Raw genomic sequence first — 8917 nt, 5'->3', positions numbered from 1 at the left:
CAAAGTACATGATAGTTCTAGAAACGTTGCGTCACGGTGGTCATGTGACTCGCTGACGCAACAATACAATGTGATATCCTATAGTGTAAATAATTCTTGTACATATGTTTGACTTGTTTTGAATATATTATTTTAAAATACGTAGATTGCGTGCTGTCCATTTATTGTTCGAATTTATAACCAACAAGTCACAGGCACCTACTGTTGAAGAATCCCAACCTACATACATAAAACCCTGACACATTTCATGTGCTATGAGAATTATCATAAGTACAGTACTTATAGTAGGAATGGGTCAGATGTTCAATATCTGCAATACAAATTAAAATCCCAAACACACTGCAAACAGCATGTAAAGAAAACTTTATAAGAACTTTATGTACACTGTTGAGTAGTAAACAATCCCAAACATACTTCAAACAGCATGCAAATAAAACTTTATAAGAACTTTTGCCCACCACGGGTATCGAAACCCGGTTTCTAGCGTTGTAAGTCCGCAGACAGTAGACATACTGCTGGGAGGCAGGCAGGAGAGAGTTATGCCTTTTCAACAACGTCAGTCAGTCGGATAGTCAGATTGACAAATTCGTGATTTTGTGACATTTTGTTTTTACTTTACTGATTTTCTCAAGTGCTTTGGTGGCTTTTTAGTGGGATTGTTTACTACTCAACAGTGTGCATAAAGTGCTTATAAAGTTTTGTTTACATGCTATTTGAAGTGTGTTTGGGATTGTTTACTACTCAACAGTGTACATCCCGTCCTTCTCGTACCTTTTCTTAGAGTCATCTCTCGACATTTCCTGGCTTTTGCTGAGATCGTTGCTATAGTTTTTCTTCCATCTAGCCAGGGTGGCAGCCTTTTCTTTGACTGGATGAATGGCTACGGCTTGTTTCGCATATACAGCATTACTGTTTCTAACTTTATCTTTATCAACATAAGATTTTCTTCTTTTCTCTCATTTTGTTTCCTTGAAAGACATATTTTAAAAATCGCACTGTTTCAAGTACCACCTTAGATGTCAATAGGTCACACACTTAGTTTGAAAACAATTCAAAGGTAAATTATACAACTTATTGTTCTTGTTTTCAGTACAGAGTGCTGGAGCAAAGCTGTGCCAGACTTCAGCAGTGGTAGCGTTCGTCTTCACATAGGAGACTCACATCTTAGGCACCGATTGCTATGATAAAATTGCTTTGTCCAACACAGAACACTTGAGTCAGATGTATAGAACTGAAAATTTTGCTTTCATAAGGTTATATCGTAATTAGAACTTAGATCTAGAGAATATACTAGACCAGGATTACTATCCAGCTGATACAGCTGCAGGCTCATCACATAGTACTTACGCATAAGAAATCGTACACCCGCACGTGATATGAGGGCGGGTTGTTACTTAGCAACTTACTAAGTGTGTTCGTAATGATAGAATATGGTTACTAGTGTATTGTTAGCTCGTTAGTAGTGTTGCAAAATGGTTATTGTTATTACTTTCTATTAACAAGGTTATAAGTAACACTAAGAAAAACACTTTTAGCCAAGATAGCGTAATTCACTCATGTGCATTTAGATTTCCATAAGGTGAAGGCAGGAGAGTTTGTTTGTTTGTTTATAATTAAGCACAAACTACACAATGGTCTACCTGTGCTCTGAGGGTAATGTTGATGATTAATAGTTGATAGTTTGTAGTGCTAACTGCAGAACATTTGTCATTTCCAAAACAAACAAAAGAAAAAGATAAGAATTTATTTTCCGACGATCAGTTTTGTATGAAACTTGAAGAAGTCGTAAAGGCGAAACGTTGGGAAAATATATTCTGATTATTTATGGAATAAATAGTCTTTTTTTTTCTTCTTTTGTTTGTTTTGTAAATGTTCCTGATTAGCTACTAAACGATGGTACCGTTCATGTTAGATTGGTAATAATTAGAGTATATGCATTTTTTACACGCTTTTATACTGATAAACTACATTTGCTTTAGATTCAGACTTTTTGGTCTAAAATGTTTACCAGTGAATATCCATGAAGTGAGTTGGTAACAAGAACGAAACGGATACAACTGGGTGTTAAGAACATCATAAAATGGCCCGGCATGGCCAGATGGTTAAGGCGCTCGACTCGTAATCTGAGGGTCGCGGGTTTGAATCCCCATCCCACCAAACATACTCGCCCTTTCAGCCGTGGGGGCGTTATATTGTGACGGTCAATCCCACTATTCGTTGGTAAAAGAGTAGCTCAAGAGTTGGCGGTGGGTGGTGATGAATAGCTGCCGTCTTACACTGCTAAATTAGGGACGGCTAGCGCAGATAGCCCTCGTGTAGCTTTGCGCGAAATTCAAAAAGCAATCAAACAAACATCATAAAAACACTTACACAACTAAAATAGTTGTTTTTAATGAATAAAATAAAACAAAGTCGTGATTGGTATGATTGTTCTAAGTATCTGTAGACTTTATTAAGTCCAACAAACACTGGCAATATAAGAAAATGTGATTAACTTATTATCTGACCCCCGAACATTGTACTTGGGTTCTAATAATAACATCTTAAATATTCGAGATGGTTAAGCCTAACAGCTTTTTTTTTTCACAATATAATTCTGTATTTTTATCTTCGTTATCGTATGTTGCACTTCTTCTAAGATCAATGACACTACACTGTTTGACCGCGGTGATTTTCCAATACGTTATTCATGTGTCATGTTGGATGTTAACTCAACACATTATTCACGTGTCATGTTGGATGTTAAACCAATATATATTATTCATGTTTCACGTACAATATTTTCTTAGCTCTCACAAAACATCTTATATAGTGTGGGCTTTTTTTTTCAAAGAAATAACTACTTGAGAGCGTATGACCCTATAATTAAACTTATTTTTGATATAAAAACAAGTTTTAACATGTTTACTTTGTGCGTGACTTTGAAACAATGCACGTTAGTCTTCATATTTAATCGTTTATACTCGTTACTGGGTTGGTTTGTAGTTCTGATTTATGTAAGCAAGATTATTTCTACAGCCAACTCTATACTTCTTCCACCGCTTATTAGGTATGACTCATCACATGCGGTTTTCTGACGGTATATCCTGACGCAATGCAGCGCTTTACTTCTGGTTGTCTTCATACCCAGGGGCTTCACTGCAGCATCATGTACTGCATGCGGCACGTGCAACTCACGTACACCTGTCTTTCGAGGTACGCACGCGGAAGAAGCGTTACTACCAAGAGTACAACAAGAGAGCAGCGCACATGCTTCGTCGAGATCATTGCTTTTTAGTATCCCCCCCCCCCGAAGGTGGTTCAATGGTAAGCGTGAGGACTTATAATGTTAAAATTCAGGGTTCGATCGCTGCGGTGGGCAAAGCACAGTTAGCAGTACTTATTTTTTCAGCTTTGCGTTTATCAACAAAAAATATACCCCATTGGCTCAGCCGTAAGTCTCAGGGATTGCAGCGCTAAAAACCGGGTTCCCATACCCGTGATGGTCAGAGTACAGGTAGCCCATTGAGTGGCTTTGCACTTAACAACAGATAAACAAAGAAAAAGCGTTTCTCGCACTAATGAGCCACAGAAAGTGTCTGCTAATCTCTTATTTATCCAGGCTTAATAATTACACCTACGTGCCACTATCGGTGATAGCATACAGAAAAACTATAATTTTCTTTTCTGCTTGCTTTTCTGAAGTTTCTGTTGTCACCGCCCGGTGGTTCTTAACTGTTTGTGAGGGTGGCCTTAGGGATAGTGCAGTATGTATCATGGGTGGTCGTGAGAACGCTAACGAAAACAAATAAAATAAATACCGCACACATCTTTACATATCACATAAAACTTACATTACTCTATACTTATATTCACGTTTGTTTCAACCTGTGGCTTACTACAATCGTTAATGTTTAGTGATATTGACATATTGGAGGTTTTTTCTTCTAACCATATATGTTGTTTTAGTGCAAAGCTACATAATGGACTATCTGTGCTCTGTTCACTGCGAGGAAGCGAACCCCGAATTTTAGCGTTGTAAGTCCGAGTAACTCACCCGTTTGTGAGAGGGGTGCGTCACCTGTCACAGACAAAATGGAAAAGGTTGCTATCTGAAACATTTGAAAACCATTATCATAGACCATTCTTCACGGCAGTCAAAATTAGTCTAAGTCAGAGGGCCATGTTTTTGTATGATGGCAGTGAACTTAATCCAATGACATTTATATGAAGGACATATTTAATAAATACCTTGTCTTTTAACTTTAACAGTAATTCCCAAACACATATAGCAGTAAACGAACTACACTATTCTGTTCATTTAACTGCGGTTAAATTATATTAATCAATAGGTTTTGTTTTTGGTTTCAAGGTAATTTTAAAATGCACTCTATTTATAGGCTCATTACACTTATTGGATCTACCACCAGGTGGTTAAAAGTTCGTATATATGTCCTTGTAACTACCTTGTGGCCATTAGGCCATTTATATTCGTATATTACACGTAGTGTGAAATAACGAACGATAACTGCATATAAAGGGAAGTATATTCATTAGCAGACTTCAATCGAGATTAAAAAAAGATTGATTACCAAATCTGAAAAAACAAAACAAAAAACAAATCATTTAAAAAAACTTCATCACATCAGATAGGATACATTTCAAATGCAGTTTGATAGTTTGGTTTATAATTCTTCAAGAAAAATGTATAAGAAGTAATTGATTTAAACATCGGTGACATTACGTTAATCATTTGAAAGTGCTGTACTGTATATTTGCCATTGCACACATGTCTTTTACCAGTAACATAACAGCCTTGTATATCATGAAACAGATTGGTATTATCAGTTAGACAACAACCTGGTATAACATGAAACAGTCTAATCGTACATGTAAGATAACACTTTAGTTTTTGCTGTATTTAGCAGTACGCTGTCTCATGTTGACCTGTTTAGCTCTATGTAGCAGTAAGCTGTCTCATGTTGACCTGCTTAGCTCTATGTAGTAGTAAACTGTTTCATATGAACGTGTTTTCTTGTATCTAGCATTAAAATGTCTTATGTTAACGTGTTTTGGCTGTATATAGCAGTAAATCGTCCTATATTTTACTGTAATACAAGAAACTAGAATTATGTTGTGCAAAGGTGGATCCACATCCTCTCTATAATAGTAACTAGACAATTTCTGACTATTTATTAAGTGCTGTTAATGAACATTCATTTTCTTGCGGTTATAAGAAGATAGTACAGAAAACTTTTTGTTTCTGACACACTTTGCTTTGTTGACTGTGAATATAAGTAAGCTATTTCAATAGAAAATAACTTAAGTACAAATTATTAAAAAGCGTTCGCGTGTTTATATACTTAGTGAAACCAATTTTAGCGTTTAGATAAACTTTCGTATCTGGCTGTTTTTGTAAAGGTTATCTTTATATTATATTATTCATGACCTTAAGAAAATAAACATGTTAAAAAATCATTGAAAGATAAAAATAAGAAACCCAAGATGATCATATCAGTTGTGAGCTCGTTAAAAAAAATGGAAAGTTTAAAGAATGACAACGCTCCTGATCCAAGTAATATTTCCCCAACGGTTCTCAAAGAAGTTAAAGATTGTATTTGTGAACCACTTGCTACTATTTTGTAAGTTCTTGAATAGTAGACAAGTGTTAGGTGATTGAAAGTTGGCTAATGGTACTCCACTTTTCAAGGGAGGTAATGAAAATTGCTCAGGTAATAACAGGCCTGTTAATCTTACAGTAGTAGATGGAAAAGGCTTGGCTTTGTAAGATAATTGAACAAAGTTTAAAATTTTGTTGAATGGCCAACGTGGTTATACTAGAGATAAATCTAGTCTTAATAATCTTCTAGTATTCTTTTATGAGGTTACTGCTTGTATGTATTGTTACGACAGCGGAAGTCATGTGACGCTGGAAGCATGCGCGCTGGAGTTTCTAGAAGGATCATGACTGTTCCTGGCAACTCTAGTCTTTTCTCTATTTTAGTTTATAAGCCGGAAAATAAAGCGGATAGATAATTGCAGACAGGGAGATATAGAGACAGATAATTGAGCCAAGTGAGCGGTAGTGCCCGTAAGTAAAGTGCCTGAATCGTTGTGAATTATAGCGTGTGTTTAAGTAAAAGTGACTGTGGAAATTAAGTGTATTGCAAAGTTGTATTGAGAAAGAATAAACTAGTTTTATTTAAGAAAGGACTTGTATCGCTGAAGTTTCTCGGGAAGAATTTATACCGGAAATTAACAAACGACCAGAGACGTAACAGTATATAGTTGAGGTGACAGTGCGGATTTGGTGTATCTGAATTTCCAGAAAGCATTTAACATGGTACCACGTTAATTAAAAACTTGTTTTAAAAAATCATCTCTAGAAGTATGGGGGATAAATTGGCTCATTAGATAGAAAAAGTAGGATGAAAGAAAGCAGAGAACTATAATAAATGGAGTTCAGTCAAACTGGATTAATGTCTTAAGTAGAATACTTCAGGTCTCTGTGTAGCGACCTTTGTTCTTTTTTTCATTTTGATTTAAATCAGTGACATATATGGAGGAATGATCAACAAATTACTTAAATCTGCTGATCATTTTGACGACTGTAAGGAGGATGCTGCACTTTATAAAAGGATTTAGATTACTTGATGAGTCGAGCGAATAAATAGCAGATGGTTTTTAATCATAATAACTAAAAGGTAATGCATGTGGTTTATCATACTTTAAAGTATAAGTATAATTTTAATGGGAATAACCTTAACAATGTTATGGAAAAAATAGGATCTTGTTCTTCTGGTTGATTAGTCTTTTATGTCATGGTAGTCCAACTATGGGCTCGCGAGATAATTTCTGTGGTCTGTTGGCTCCTCAAGAAAAAGGGATTTTTGTGTGTGTGTTTGGTAAGTCATCTTAAGAAAGATGAGAAATGCTTTTGTTTTTCACGACAGTTGAAGAGAAAATAAATAGTAATTTAAACAGCATGTCAGTATAATTTTAATAAGCCTTGTAAAAGTATTCTAAATTCCTGGAATAATTTATTGTTGGACTGTGCAAAGCCTATTCTCTCTACTAGTCGCAAGGTTAGTCTAGAGCCCTCGTCTTTGCGCTTTACAAAAAAGTAATATTGTTTATTTTATACAAATGTAAAAAAAAAAATGATATAAAAGTAGGAAGTAGGAATGGGAGCACCAAAAAGTAAGGAAACAAGGTAGGAATGGACGGATAACATTAGAACACTTGGTAGTTTTTGATAGGGTGCAACCTCAAAGTGTGCGTGGCCATCGTTCTGCCCCTTCCTACTTCGTATGTTTTTCGTTACTTGGTAATTACTCAAACTAAATGAAAAGTGTATATAACTAAATGTCTCTGTTGTAAACTAACCAAGTACAGATATGTGTATGTAGTCAAATTACGTGACCCTAACGAAATTCATGACATCATAAAGGGGCGTTTGATGTCGGAAGCGAGACAGGAAGCTCCAATAGTCATATTTTGTTTATAGGAGCCCCCCCCCCCACCAATGACACAGTGATATGTATACGGTAAAAGGTGGACCAAAAGAATAGTATCAAAACTGCTAATTTTTGAAATTTTAAAATTTGTTGAGTATTTAGAAAGGATTAGCTACTGATAAAATCCAATTCAAGTCTATAATTGGATCAAAGTTCAAAGTAAAACCCGAAGTAGGAATGGGCGGGCCGATGGCCACACCCACTTTGAGGTTGCACAGTATCAAAAACCACCAAGTGTTGTAATGTTATCCCGCCCATTTTACTTACTCGTTTACTTACTTTTCGGCGCTCCAATTCCTATTTCCTAATTTTCTGTTATTGACAAATTTTTTACACTTGTTTCATAACTTTTTTCGGTAATAAGTCTTGAGAGTGATTGGACTCCAGAATTTTCAATACTCATATGATTAGTTTTATATGAAAAAAAAAACGAAATATAGCTTAAGACTGTTTATTTGTTTCTTTAAAAGCAAAACCACAAGGCTATCTGCTGTGTCTATCGCGGGGAATCGAACTCCAAATTTTAGTGTCGTAATTTCGTAGACTTGGCGCTACTCCACCGGGGGACCGTAGCTTAAGAAAGCCCAAGAAAGATTTGTTGGTCGAGTGTAGACTAGTGATCAGTCTATCAGATCGAAAGGTCCAGGGTTTGATACGATACTTTTGGAAAACACTCCACTCTTTCAGTTGTGAAAGCGTTGTAAAAGTGATAATCAATACCGTTATTCAATTCAAAGAACCAGACAAAACGACTGATTGACTTCAACTTCACTTTAGTCAATAGTTCAAAATTATGGACAGTTATACCTGAATCTTAGACGTCCTTGACCTAACTGTTTAACCCACGTTGAAGACTCACATTTCTACGGAGGTTTCTTGTTGTCCCATAACATTTCCGACAAGAGAGAAAAATATTTTATGAGGTAGTGTTATGGGAATACAGTTGTTTTAAATTTGCATTAAAAGAATTTAATACTAATATGGCTATTAATATTTGAACATCGGTAAAATATAAGAGTAACTTTGAGTCTTTCTAGTAATATAAATTATCAAATATATAGATACATATTGGTAAGAATTTTCTCTCAAACATTCTTAGTAGGTTATTAAATGAGTTATAGGGTTAAAACAATTTGCACTTATTGAATTATGAAATAATCGATAATAACCTGAGCCTTTATAATAAAACCAAAATATTATCTCTAAGCTTTTATAATACATATATACCTTTTCAAATTAGATGATAAAAAGCCGGCTTCCCCTATCTCTATTTGTACCTAGATTTTTAACAAATTCCTATTAAGAACGATCAAAATTTTATCGCATTTGTCTATGCTTCTTGAATATTGTCTTTCTTTCAAGAATAATTTCCACAAGATTAAAAGGGCTTTAAATGTATAAGGTTAGTCTAATAAACAACG

Source organism: Limulus polyphemus, unplaced genomic scaffold (assembly GCF_000517525.1).
Source record: "Limulus polyphemus unplaced genomic scaffold, Limulus_polyphemus-2.1.2 Scaffold3356, whole genome shotgun sequence".
Lineage (NCBI taxonomy): Eukaryota > Metazoa > Arthropoda > Merostomata > Xiphosura > Limulidae > Limulus > Limulus polyphemus.
Note: the sequence above shows the minus strand (reverse complement) of the source record.